Consider the following 14,483-nt stretch of genomic DNA (forward strand, 5'->3'; position numbering starts at 1 on the left):
CATAAAATCTTCAAATGTGTATGTAGTTTTACTTTTTTTCTCTTCTGTGACTTTTATTTTTCAATGCTTTATAGAGAGCTGAAACATCCATGGTTAAGAGAACTGATTCCCCATCCCCACCCCTGGTTACTGGACAGCTTTGAGGCTCACATTTTTGTGCCAGATCCTGGAGATCAAATGGTGGTAGTTAATCAATCGTAGCAACTTTAGAGAGTACTTTAAAGACAGCTGTTCACATAACTTTAGGTTAGGTGGAATAGCAGATTTCGAGATTCAGGATCAAGAGACACATCAGCTGTTGTACCCTGTCTCCAGCCTCTTTCGTAGCTGCTGTCGCATATTGGAATATCGCACAAGGACATTCACAAGACATTCAGAAGAGCAATGCAACACGCACTTGGCACTTCTGCAATTGGCAGAACCAGACAGTATACAGCTGTGGTAGTCATCAGTGGTACATAACAACAGGTAGTAATGCATGGACAGGGATAACTGCCCCACTTAAATCCTAGCCTATATGCACAAACATATTAGAAAAAGGTTGCCTTGTTGCTCACTTTAACACATCCTCCTTAATTACCATTTAGACATATCAAGTGAATTGATGTAAAGATACTGGGTTGGCTTCAGCTTTCATCATACTTAGAGAAGACCCACTGAAATCATGCTCAACTTAATTTTCATTGATTTCAATGGGTTTGCGGCAAGTATGACTAAATCTAGATTCAACCTAATGTCTACTAAAATACAGATGATTCTTGGAACACACAGTAGACAGATCTAAGAAGTCCCACAGTTATGATGTGGGTACAAAATCAAGGGCCATGTTCACAAATCATGTCACACACTTCAGAAATCCTGTGCCATGCCCATGCCCCAGAGTCCAAATTACATATTACTTTAACAACATAGCTAGCAGCTATGTTTCTTTTTTTGTTTACTCAAAAGTAAGCATGGGGGCCCTCATCCAGATTGGAAACCTGGTGTGTGAGGTAGGGGGCTTTAACTCCCCCACTCCATAGTATTGATAAGCATTGTGGGAGCTGCAGCAGACATTTGCAGCAGACAGCTTTCCTTGGAAGAGAGAGCAGGACCCCAACCAAGAGCAACTGCAAGGTGGAAGGAGAGGGAATCTGCTGCTTGCTGCTACCCTGCTTCTGCCTCTGGGACTCCTGATCCACCACATCACTGTGAGTGCTGCCTCTTCACAGGATTAAGACCCTGACTCAGCAGGTTCTCCCAGGACTGCCACCCCCTCCCAGCCCAATTGTGTCATCTTCCTGGGCTGGGGACATAAAAGCTAGGCTCCTGCAAGGGCGGCGGGACCACCACCAAAGGGGCAAACCAAAGGGGTTCTTGTCAACAGCAGGGTGTGTGTGGGGGTGTTGGTTACACATCTGTCTTTGGAGGGATGTGCTTCAAAGAAAGAAGGGGAGATGAAGGGACACAGGGAGCAGCCATCACATTTATACAGGGCAGAGGGAGATATGGTGGGGGAGACAGTTGCTTGTTCAGGGGAGTGGGGACCATAACAGGGTCCTGGTTGTCCCCAAGCAGTCCCCCAATACAAGTAACCTGGATAGCCTTGGCAGCAGTCCCCCTGGGTTGAAAATACTGTTGGTGAATGCCAGGTCGGTGAATGGTAAGACAGCAGCCATCCAGGACTTGATCCTGGATGAGTATGCCGAGCTGGCACGTATTACAGAGACATGGCTGGATGAAGCTAGGGGTGTTAATCTACCTCAGCTTTGTCCACCAGGGTTTTCTGTAGAACAGCAGGCTAGACCTGGGGGATGGGGGGGCAGAGTTGCAGTGCCCTGGCCCACAGTCTACTGGGTTTGAGTGTGCATACTTAAAAGTGGTGCTCAGGACAGAATAGGGATTCTGTTGGTGTACTGCCCACCCCACTGCTCAACAGTCTCCCTTCCTGAACTAGCCGGGGTGATCTTGGCAGTGGTGATGGAGTCCCCTCGGCTTGTTCTGCTGGGAGACTTCAACATCCATGCTGAGGCTGCCCTGTCAGGAGTGGCTCAGGACTTCATGTCCTCCGTGACGACCATGGGTCTGTCCCAAGTGGTTTCTGGCCCCGCTTATACTGCAGGTCACACTCTAGACCTAGTTTTCTGTGCTGGGCAGGATGACAGTGATCTGGGTGTGGAGGAACTTTCTGTTGTTCCATTGTCATGGACAGATCACTACCTGGTGGGGTTTAGACTCACTGGAACTCAGTGCCTCTTCAGGGGTGGGGGACCAATTAAGTTGGTCCGCCCCAGGAGGCTGATGGATCCGGATGGTTTCTTGACGGCTCTCGGGGATTTTCATGCTGCCTCGGCAGGCGATTCTGTCGAAGCCCCAGCTGATCTCTGGAATAAGGAAATGGCTGGGCGGGGGACACAATTGCTCCTGAGCATCCCCTCTCCTGGACTGGAGCCAGGCCAGCACACTGGTTCTCTAGGGAACTGGTGGCGATGAAGCGAATGAGATGGAGACTAGAGCAACGTTGGCAGAAAACTTGGAACGAGTCCGATCGAACACAGGCTACAGCTTATTGGAAAGCCTACTCCGTGGCAGTGAGGGCAGCAAAGAAGTCTTTCTTTTCTGCCACCATTGCATCTGCAGGGAGCCGGCCAGTGGAGCTGTTTCGAGTGGCCAGGGGCCTTCTACAGTCTGGACCATGTGAAGAAAATTCTGACCACTTGACAGCCTGCTGTGAACAATTTGCCCAGCACTTTGCTGATAAAATTGCTGGGCTCCATTCTGACTTGGATGCTGTAGTTGATGCAGATCCTGTGGATGTCACTTTGGCTCCTGCTTGTTCAGTGTTGATGGATTCTTTTCAATTTGTGTAGGGATGTTGGAGAATTCTGCCATGGACTCCAGTGAGGCTGGCTTCTTTAGAATCCGACCCCCCAGAGTCCATGGCAGAATGGACTACCCCCCTGCCACCCCCTGAAATCCCCGGAATGGACCTACCTGGAGGCGGCTCCGGTGGGGGCAGCGGCTCCGGCTGTGGCTCCGACGGCGGCTCCAGGTCGTCTTCCAGGCTGCTGCAGCTGCAAATGGCGGCCGTCGTAGTGGTCGCCATTTGCATCCCTGCTGTAGCCATGATAGGCTACGTAAATATTTATGTAGCCTATCACGGCTAAAGCAGGGACACAAATGCCATAGGGGATGCCATTTGCATCCCTGCTTTAGCCGTGATAGGCTATGTAAATATATACATAGCCTATCATGGCTTAGCGTAGGGATGCAAATGGCATCCCCTATGCAGGACGCCATTTGCATCTGCAGCAGCCAGGCAGCAGAGGGGGCCCCTGCTGCGGATTGGCCCAGCTGGCGGTTCCGCAGATTGGCCGTGGAGCGGAGCTGGTCGGCCAAGATTCCAGGGGGGAGGACCGGATTGCCTCTCCCCCCTGCGGAACCCAGCACAGCCATGTAAGTGGGGTTTTGTACACCCCTAAATTTGTGCAGCCTGAAGATGTGGACAGGATCGTTGGAGCGGTGACAGCCACCACATGTATGCTGGATCTTTGGCCCTCCTGGCTTATTAAAGAGGCCAGAGGAGGACTGGCTGAGTGGACAATGGGAGTGTTTAATGCCGCTCTGGAACAAGGCATTGTTCCATTATGCTTAAAAGAGGCAGTTGTGAGACCTCTGTTGAAGAAGCCTTCCTGAATCCCACCATACTAGATAACTATTGTCCAGTCTCTAATTTACCATTTGGTGGCAAGGTATTAGAGCGTGTGGTGGCATCCCAGCTCCAGGGGTTCCTGGATGAAATGGATTATCTTGATCCATTTTAATCTGGTTTCAATCCTGGGTGTGGGACAGAGACAGCTCTGGTTGCCTCAGTGGATGACCTACGCCAGGAACTGGACAGGGGGAGTGTGTCCCCGTTAGTTCTGCTGGACTTCTCAGTGGCGTTCAATACCATAGACCATGGTATTCTTCTGGGATGCCTCATAGGGATGGCAGAGAATTCCGGCACAGATTCTAGTGAGGCCAAATGCACTGGCATTCGGCTAAGGATGGACAAAAGTCCCTTACCTGGTCCCGCAGCTGTTTTTGGTGGGGGGGGAGGCACTCCATTTCTCCCCCCGAAATTCTGGCTGGGGGGGAGGCACCCCATCCCTCCCCGCCAAAATTCTGGCTGGGGGGGAGCGCCCCACCTCTCCGGCCATGAAAGAAAAAAGTTATGTTTAAAAAAAAAAAGTGATAGGCTACGTAACGATTTACGTAGCCCGTCACGGCTAGATTTTCAAAGTCAGTCGTGATAGGCTACGTAAATCTTTACGTAGCCTATCATGGATGACTTTGAATAATTAAAAAAAAGTGCACTCATGGGCGCCGCCATTTGCGTTCCTTATTTGGGCAGGGGTAGTCACGTAAAGATTTACGTAGACTACAGCGAGAAGGAGGGCAATGCAAATAGCGTTGCCCTTATTTTTGCCATAGTCTACGTAAATCTTTGCGTAGACTACCCCTGCCCAAATAAGGAACGCAAATGGCGGCGCCCATGGGCGCCGCCATTTGTGTATGCGCTTTCTCCCCCCCAAAATTCAGCCGTGATAGGCTACGTAAAGATTTACATAGCCTATCATGGCTGACTTTGAAAATCTAGCCGTGATAGGCTACGTTAATCGTTACATAGCCTATCACTTTTTTTTTTACTTTACTGGGAAATGGCGGTGGCAGCAGCCGGTCGGAAGGCCAGCTGCCACCACCGCCGAAACCTGCCGCCGAGAGGGACATTCGCACGAGGAAAGTCCCATCCCGGGGGGGGCGGGGGGGGTGTCGGAGAATTTCCCCACCAATTTCAGGGGGCTGAATGCATTGGCATTCGGCCTCCCAGAGATTTGTGGAGAAATTCTCCGACATCCCTACATTCAGCCCCCCAGAATCCTTGGCGGGAGGGCCTCCTGCACCCCTCCCGCCCCACGGAATCCCCTGGGATGGCACTTACCTGGGACGGATTCGGCGGCAGCTTCGGCGGTGATCTGGTGGTGTGGCACGGCGGCGGCAGAAGGTGTGGCAGCAGCAGGGGCAGAAGGTGTGGTGGTGGGGGTGGAAGAGGCAGTGGTGGCAAAAGAGGCAGTGGTGGCGGAAGGTGCAGTGGCGGGGGCGGCGGCAGGGGGAGGCAGGGCGGCAGGGGTGGCGGCGGTGGTGCGGCGGTGGCAGGTATGGCAGGGGTGGCGGCAGTGGCAGTGGAAGTGGCGGCGGCTGGTCTCCTGGCCAGCCGTGGCTGGGTGCAGCGTACGCAAATGGCGGCGGCTATGGCAGCCTCCATTTGCATTCGCTATTTTTAGCCGTTCTAGCCTATGTAAAAATTTATGTAGACTAGGACGGTGAAAAATAGTGAACGCAAATGGCGGCCGCTGTAGCCGCCGCCATTTGCGTACGCATTTTTTTTTTACTTTGCTATGATAGGCTATGTAAATATTTACGTAGCCTATCATGGTTAAGTACAGGGATGCAAATGGCAGCCGCCATTTGTGTCCCTGCAGGCTGCCCAGTGGTCAGATGTCCGGCTCCGCGGAGCACCTCCCCCCCAGCGGAAACAGAATGGAATGGAAGGTATGTGTTCCGTCCATCCCTAATGCCTCACTAGGATGGGACTTGGAGGTACTGTTTTACAGTGGCTCCATTCCTTCCTAGGGGAGTGAACTCAGAAGGTGGTGTTGGGGGTTGCCTGTTCGACTCCATGGCCATTAGCTTGTGGGGTCCCTCAGGGTTCTGTTCTGTTCCCCAAGCTCTTTAATATCTACATTAAACTGCTAGGGGAAGTTGTCCAGAGTTTTGGAGTTCGGTTCCACCAATATGCTGATGACGCCCAGCTCTACTACTCCTTTCCACCAGATTCCAAGGAAGCTGTTTCTGTCCTTAACCAGTGTTTGGCATCAGTAATGGACTGGACAAAGGAGAACAAACTGAAACTTAATCCAGACAAGACAGAGGTGCTCCTGGTCAGTCGAAAGGCATATCAGGGAATAGGGATTCAGCTTACGTTGGATGGGATTGCACTCCCTCTGAAGACTCAGATTCACAGTTTGGGGGTGCTCCTGGATTCAGCGGTGGCCAGGAATGCTTTTGCACAGTTGAAACTGGTGCATCAACTACATCTGTTCCTGGAGATGTCTGATCTGGCCATGCCTTAGTTACATCCCATTTGGATTACTGCAACACACTGTGGAGATGCCTATGAAGAGTGTTTGGAAACTGCAGCTGGTCCAAAGAGCTGCTGCCAAACTGTTGACTAGGGCTGGCTACAGGGAGTATACAACTCCCTTGTTAAAATAGCTTCACTGGTTTCCAGTCTGTTTCCAGGCACAATTCAAAGTGCTGGCTATGACCTACAAAGCCCTATATGGCTCTGGTCCAGGTTATCTGAAAGACTGTATCCTCCCTTATGACCTTTTCCATGTCCTGAGATCCTCTGGGGAGGCCCTTCTCTCAGTCCCATCACTGTCACTGGCACATTTGGTGGGAACCCGGGAGAGGGCCTTCTCAGTGGCTGCCCCACAGCTGTGGAATGCCCTTCCCAGGGAGGCTAGGATGGCTCCCTCCTTGATGTGTTTCTGGAGGCAGGCTAAAACATTCTTATTCCAGCAGGCCTTTGGGACATAGTTGGAACCTGGGGGTAAGCTGCTAAAATGCTGTTTTAAAAATGCTGTTTTAAAATGCTGTTTTAATGTTTTTAATATAATTTTAATTGTATTGTTGTTTAATTATATTTTAAATTTCATATATTTTCATATGTTTTAATTGTATATGTTTTAATGTTTGTAAGACGTCTTGTGTCCCAGTACTGGGAAAAAGGCAGGGAATAATAATAATAATAATGTTTATGATGATAATAATTTGCATTGCCAAAAAAGGATCTCAATGATTTTTCTTTTCTTTTTGCCAATGCTAATTGCAGGTGCAATTTTGTTCCAGCTACTGGAAGTTAATGGAGGGCAAAGAATGAAAGCTCCTTGCCTCCTTATGCTAGGCTCCAAATTTGGTCCCCCATGCTTGCCTTTGAGGAAGTGGGGAAAAGATACCACTGCTAGCTACATGTTTTAAAGTAACATTTGGTTAGAAGAAACTGGATCTCAGCATCTGATCTGATTTTTCAGAAAGCTTGTCAGGCCAAGGCACTTGACCAAAGAGTGGCAAGATTATAGAGGGAAGTGGCCAGATCAAAAAATGCAGCCCAGGCAGCTGCGGAGAGAGAAACAGGTTGTTGCAGGACTGGACTACTCAGTCCAACTTCTGAAAGTGATGCTGTGTTGAGCAGACAATGAGCTGAACTACACATGCAGTAGAATGAGATGGTAGAATCAGAATGGTGGTGGGGGAATGCCATTTTCATGTATTCCGACAGGAAACAAACTCCCTGCAAGTAAAAAAAAAAAAAAAAAAAGGTGGGGGAGCACAGAGACAGGAAGTTTCTAGACTGGCCCACTTCTTGCTCTACTAGAGCTCACTTTATGGGTCCTTTTTAATGTGAGACACACACACATTATAAAGTGGTACTGTCCAGGCAGGAAATGCACCTCTCACCACCCCAGTCATTGAGGTGCATAACATAATATCTAAGGCTGGTTATTTTGGCACCTGAAGCAGAAAATGCCATACCTGCCTCTGCCTGGGAGCAACCCCCCTCCCAATAATATGTCAAATAATCAATTATTTTCTGCCCTTTCCATGACACCCAAAATTAGCTTCCTGAGGTGGCCACTTCACTCTGCCTAATGGTAGATCTGGCCCTTCTACTGTCCATTATATCACTTCATTTCCATCTCACCGTGTTGCATGTGAAGACCATGCCAAAGTCAAGTAACAAGATAGGATGTTTATACAAGGAGATGAAAGGGCAGGGACCAACCACAACAGGGAGGGCTGAAGCAAGGCAAGGAGTGCATAAAGCACAGGTATTTGGGGACTCTGAGAGCAAGATTCTGCTGGCTCAGCTACCCAAGGTCTAGGAGTTCAAACCTGTCTGTATATGACTCACCCAATACATTATGAATTTTCCTACAAGTACTCCATGGACAAAATAGCTTAATAAGTGATGTACACCTGCCTCAATGGAAGACAAACATAGAGTGGCCCTGAAGCACAAACTTCTTGAATTATGTCAAAATTGAAATAGCAGGTAACAGCTACTATGTCAATATGAGATGTTTGTACAGTATTAATTCTTGTCATGTTCCTTGTTCCCTTGTTTTCTGAGATATATTGGTGCCTGCATTCTAATGTTGTGCACTGTGCTTAATTGTTCTGAAAATCTGATCAATGTGTCGCTAACACAATATTCCTGCAAACAGTAAATTCAGTTATGTTGTGTGTGTGTGTGCTTAAATTATTTGTCCAAAGTACATCCTAATCACGGCAGCCTATGTAATTACACTTGTTGCTTTTTCACATAATGTCATGTTCAGCTACAGATTGGAGGGGAAAAAAATAGTGACAAATAATACAGTATAATGGCTTGGGAGAGGGGGAATCTGAAGCTGGCCCATGGTCTTGGCTCTTGACTGATGCTAGTTGACTAGTAATGATGATTAAGAAAAGAAGGAGAGCAAAAAAGAAAGCCTGACGGAATTAGATGCCTTGATCATTAGCTATTCAAGTTCATTTTGATATGGGTGGCAAAGATCTTTGACTCAACATTTCATTCTGATCATTGAAATATCAAGGAATGGATAGTGTTATTCCATCCTTTGCTACTTTTCTAAGCAAGGACTTCTTGATGTACAGAATCATGGAAAGAAATAATCAGTAAACAGAATAAAACCAGATCACAAGTTAGTCATTAAGGGCACAGTCCTATGGGGAAATTGGGGATAGGCAGCAGCCTCCAAACTTGGAGGCGACCGCCTATCCAATGCGGGGCAGGAGAAGCACGGAGGGGATTGTTCCCCCTGCATTTCTCCTGCCCTGCATTTGTGGCTAGACAGCCGATTTTGGCTGTCTAGCAGTGGGAAGGCGGAGTGGGGCAGGAGGCTGCCAGACGACACATAGGATGTGTCGTACCAGCATTTCCTCCTTTCCTGCCCCAGAATTCACCCTGGAATGCCCCATTTTGGCCACTCCATGCTCCTTTTCCGAGCGCAGAGCACTGGGCTGTTCCGTGTTGCCTATGAGGCAGAGTAGAAGGGGGGGGTCGGTTCTCTGGGAACTGACTTCAGAGTGAGGGCTCCGAGGTTGGTTCCCAGAAATCCACATATCCTATGGCCATCCAGCCACTGACTAGCATCTATAGGATTGCTCCCTAAGAGCATTTGTGAATAAAATGGTTTTAATTTGGTGTTTAAATTATGCTAATATAGGCACCCCCCTCACTTGTCCAGAAGGTAAACCCATAAGTAAAATGTCATTTTGCACAACTTAGGGTGCAATCCTATGCAGGTTTAGACAGAAAAAAAGTCCTACAATTCCCAGCATTCCCCTGGCTTTTTTCTGTCTAAACCTGCATAGGATTGCACCCTCAGTGATTGGGCAGATCCTATGGGGAAAAGTGGTCTTTCAAATATCCAGGTCCCAAGCAGTTAAAAGTTTTAAAGATTAACACCAACAAAGTTTGAGTTTTGCCCAGAAACAGAGTGGGGAAACCGAATTTGTGCCCAGGAAAATGGGGAAATTTCTCATCTCTAGGTTTCAGCTCAGATGTGCAAACCATAGGGATGGGGGAGAAATTTGTTGGGTTCATATTTTCATATCAACTGACCTAATTCACACCAATTCCCTGGGCACAATTTCCTGAACTAATACATGAACTGGAACTTCTTGAACTAATTCAGTGAAGCAGAACAGGATGTTTTTGCACTTCTCAGAATTTTGTGATGCAGTTCTTCGATCCCAACATGCAGACAAATACATACATTAGGGAATATTGTACACAGAAATGCATACACAAGGAGAAAAGAAACATACAAAAAGGTATTCTAGTGGATGCATGCATATATGCATTTCTCCTACTGTACGCACTTTTGTACGAATCTCTCCCATTATATGCATGTCCCGTATTGTAAGCATTTTTGTAGGTGTTGCCTTATCATATGCATTTTTGTACGCATTTTCCCCCTCTTATATATGCATTAGGAAAAAGGCACACAAAAATGCAGACTGTGAGGGAAATGCATACAAGATAGGGATGGTGAAGAATTCTGCCACGGATCTCGGTGAGGCCGAATCCCCCCAAAACCCATGGTGGAACGAAGCCCCCTGCCTCCCTGCTCCACGAAAGGTGCGTGAAACAGAGCACTCACCTGCCATTTGCGCTGCTCTGCGAATGACGGCCGTGTCCGCGGCCTCCATTCGCTTCACCATTTTAGCTGTGTAGGCCATCATGATGTAGGCCATCATGGCTAACACAGGGATGCCATTTGCATCCCTGCAGAGGCTGTGATTAGGCTACGTAAATATTTACGTAGCCTATCACAGCAAAAAAAAAAAAAGGAATGCAAATGGCGACGGCTACAGCAGCTGCCATTTGCATTCCCTTTTTCGCTGTGATAGGCTACGTAAATATTTACATAGCCTATCATGGAGAAAAAGGGAACGCAAATGGTGGATGCCATAGCTGCCAACATTTGCGTCCCCCTTTTTTAAAATATTTTTTAAAAAATATTTACATAGCCTATCACGGCAAAAAAAGAAGGGACACAAATGGTGGCGGCTACAGCAGCTGCCATTTGCATCCCTGCGCAACCCAGCAGTGGCCAGATGTCACTGCGGGCTGCCCCAGCCAGGGGCTCCACGGAGTCACCACAGAGTGGAGCTGGCCATCGAGGATTTCAGGGGGAGGGACAGAGCACCTCCCCCCCCACAGATGTACGAAATGAACCAGGTAAGTCATTTCGTACATCCCTAATAAGGATGGACGAAAGTCCCTTACCTGGTCCCGCAGTTTGCTTCGCAGTGGGGGGGAGGCGCTTCGGCTCTCCCCCCGAAGTTCAGGCTGGGGGGGAGGCACCCCATCCCTCACCACCGAAATTCAGGCTGGGGAGGAGCGCCCCATCTCCCCGGCCACGAAATAAAAAAGTAAATTAAAACACACACACACACGTGATAGGCTACGTAACGATTTACGTAGCCTATCACGGCTAGATTTCCAAAGTCAGCAGTGATAGGCTACGTAAATTGTTACGTAGCCTATCACGGGTGACTTTGAAAAAAAAAGCACGTATGCAAATGGTGGCGCCCATGGGTGCCGCCATTTGCATTCCTTATTTGGGCAGGGGTAGTCTACGTAAAGATTTACGTAGACTATGGCGAAAATAAGGGCAACACAAATAGCGTTGCCCTTATTTTCGCCATAGTCTACATAAATCTTTACTTAGACTACCAGGGCCCAATAAGGAATGCAAATGGCGGCGCCCATGGGCGCCGCCATTTGCATACGCACTTTATTTTTTTTTCAAAGTCATCCGTGATAGGCTACATAACAATTTACGTAGCCTATGGCGTGTTTTTTTTTAAAATTTACTTTGTAATGGCGGCAGCCAGTCGGAAGACCAGCCACCGCCCCTGCCCCTGCCGAAACGCCGCCGGGACCCACCGCCGAGAGGGGAATTCGAAGGAGGTAAGTCCCATCCTGGGGGGTGGCGGGAGGGTGGCGGAGAATTTCACCACCAATTTCGGGGGGCCAAATGCATTGGCATTCGGCCTCCCGGAGATTCGTGGAGAAATTCTCCGCCATTCCTTCCCTAATCCAAGAAGTGTACAATGGGGAAAATGTATACAATAGGAGAAATGAGTATCAAAATACACATTAGTTTTTGTACAGACTTTTTACTTAAAAAAATGTGCAAACTGATGTGGATAAAAGATGGAATGAACTTGTGCTTTGAAAAGGTTGACAGATGTAGAAACTGAAACAGATAGCTTCACCCATCGCTAGTAGCTTAGATCCACAACATCTACACAGTCTGGGCCCAATGAACCTTGGGGAATGCATTCCTGCTCATGAACCTACTTGTCCCCTCAGCTCAGCTGTTCCATGTTTTTTTCTTAATATAAGATCTATGTAGGGATATCAAAGAAATCCATTTGGGGGGTGGAGTTTGACTGGTTTTCCTAGGCTTGACCTGTCAGACTTCATTTTGGTTCCTGCTTGATCTGTAATAAGTTGGGCCAGTGTTTGGATTTTCCAGGAATTTTGCACATTTTGGGTTGGGGGGAGGTTCTGTAATTTGTGCAAACTTCTGAGCAATTACGGCCAAATATGTGCAAATTATGGCCACACTTGTGCAATTTATGCAAATTATGGCTGAATTTGAGTAATTTATGCAGATTCCACTGTAATTTGCAAGCTGCTCAGAAATTTGTGCAAATTGGAGAACCTTCCAAAACAAAATGTGCAAAAAGTTTCTAGAGTTCGAGGAACAGCCCATAGCTCAGCTTGCAGACACAGTGAGTCATACATGCCACAGAACTTCATTGAGCCAAAAAAGAAATGCATTTCCCAGCAATGGATGTCCCTAGATCTATGAGGGTGCAGACTAGAGCCTTCTCTGTAGGGATACCTACATTATGGTGCAGACTTCACAAAGAAGGCTGCCAGGCAAGCTCTTTTCTTGCCTGCTATGCTTTAAGCCTAGTTCTCACTGAGGTAGAAAACCTTTGTACCACTTCAGTCTGAATATGGGAGATCACATGAATAAATGTTACTCCACTGAAAAACACAGTCTTGTGTCTAGCCTAGTCTTGTCCCTGACATGTTAGTTGTCCAAATGGAGATATTTTTATTGTATTTTATCGTATGGAGGAGGATGCAGTGATTAAGGCTCCCACCTTCAGTCTGAAGTGATATATAGCACAGACACAGGTATACCTCCTCAGTGAGGAACAGTGCTTTCACAACAAACCCATCCACAACTGAGGTGCCAGCCTTGTACTAGAGAAAGGTGACACTTCTCAGGGGGCATCTCAGTTGTGGATGGATTCACCTGGCATCTACTTTGTTGTCATTGTGGCGTCAGGTAAAGACCTTTTGATTTTCCCAAGCTTTTTTGAGGAATTCTTAAGCCTGCTGATTATTTTGTGCTCTTTTATAATTTTGTGGCTTTTGTGGTTTTTGTTGTTGTTTTTGTGTTGTGTTGTGTGTGTGTGTGTGTGTGGTTCCATTTACATTTTAATGTCTTGTGTGGGTTGCATTTACGTCCTCCTCTTCCACTTCCTCCTCTTTGTAGACCACTCTGGGAGTATGACTAAATGGTGGTATAAACTTAAAAGTAACAAATAAGTGATGTTACCATCTCATTAAAAAGGGGTGGCAACCCTAACTGACCACCTTCCACCCCCCACCCCACCCCCAGGGCAGGGTGTGAATCATGCTGGAATACTCCTCTTCTCCTAGTCTGACTGACTAGGCCTTGAAGGGGTAACTAGCCCAGTGAATTATTCTATCGCACCTATTATCATTTTGAGGACATGCTTCTCTGCATGTAACAATGTGTTAGACAATGGAGGAATATGGAGACTAGGCAGCAGGGAAGAGGCAAGTGAAACATATTGCAAACTTTACTTTGATGAAGTCATATGGTTCATCTAACAGGTATAATGTAACCGGATGAAGGATTTAGGTAGTGAGTCCAAGGGAAGATGCTTATTGCTGAAATAGGCAGGTGCTGTTTTCTATAGAAACCAGCAAGCACAATACAGACTAGATGACCTGCATTAGAGAACAGACGTTCCACCACCCACAGAACTGAATTACATATGCTAGAAAAGTTGTGCTGTATGTCCCTTTCCCCACTTAAAATCTGTATAAAACATGTACTTTTTTGTAATCAGGCATTTCTCTGTCTTTTATTTTTACACTTTCATCTCCCTGTGAGATGCTTTTACAGATGTTTCAAAAAGGTACAAGGTATCTCCCTTGACACTCTATGTGGGTGGATTCCAAAGATGTTCACTTCCATTGCATTCATTCTTTTCATCCAGAACAGAGGGTGGCAACCCCTTATCAGTGTACTGATGAAAAAAAAATGAGCCTTGAGGTTGAGTAAAGTGTTCAGATCAATGAGATCCCCAGAGGAGTTAACACAAGAAACTAAGAGAATCAGACAAAATTCTTGCAAAAAGTTCCTACCCATTTTTGATAAATCCCCAAGGCTTCCGAAACATATGAATATGCAAAGAACTAGTTCAAAAGTATGATTTAGAGGTACTTAGTGGCTGCAGGCCAACCTATCAGATCAGAACACCGGAGGACAAGCAATGTTAGAGGTGGAAAGATGGGTGGCAGATGTATTTCCTTTAGGTTGTCTGGAGTAGATGCTAGCCAGCCCTTCATAAGTCTAGAGGTGTACTCAAATGGCCTCTTGAAATTTTCCACCATATTTGTGGGCAGAGAAATTTGGGAGACAATTTCACCACATTTCTCGAGGGGGAGAAGACATTCCCAACAGGTTCTCACAGGCAGGGATCACCATTGGCAGGGGTGATAGCACAGCCTCCTTTTTTGTGACAGTTTTTTATGTTGCAATAGC

The 14,483-nt window shown here is 47.2% G+C and overlaps 1 pseudogene; it reads left to right on the forward strand.

Moving 5' to 3' along the window:
• Positions 1-953: 953 nt before the first annotated feature.
• Positions 954-14,483, forward strand: part of LOC146344253 (uncharacterized) — an 86,242-nt pseudogene continuing 72,712 nt past the window's right edge.

This window comes from Heloderma suspectum, chromosome 5 (assembly GCF_057233095.1).
Source record: "Heloderma suspectum isolate Gila_16-S chromosome 5, 16-S_ref, whole genome shotgun sequence".
In the NCBI taxonomy this organism is placed as follows: domain Eukaryota; kingdom Metazoa; phylum Chordata; class Lepidosauria; order Squamata; family Helodermatidae; genus Heloderma; species Heloderma suspectum.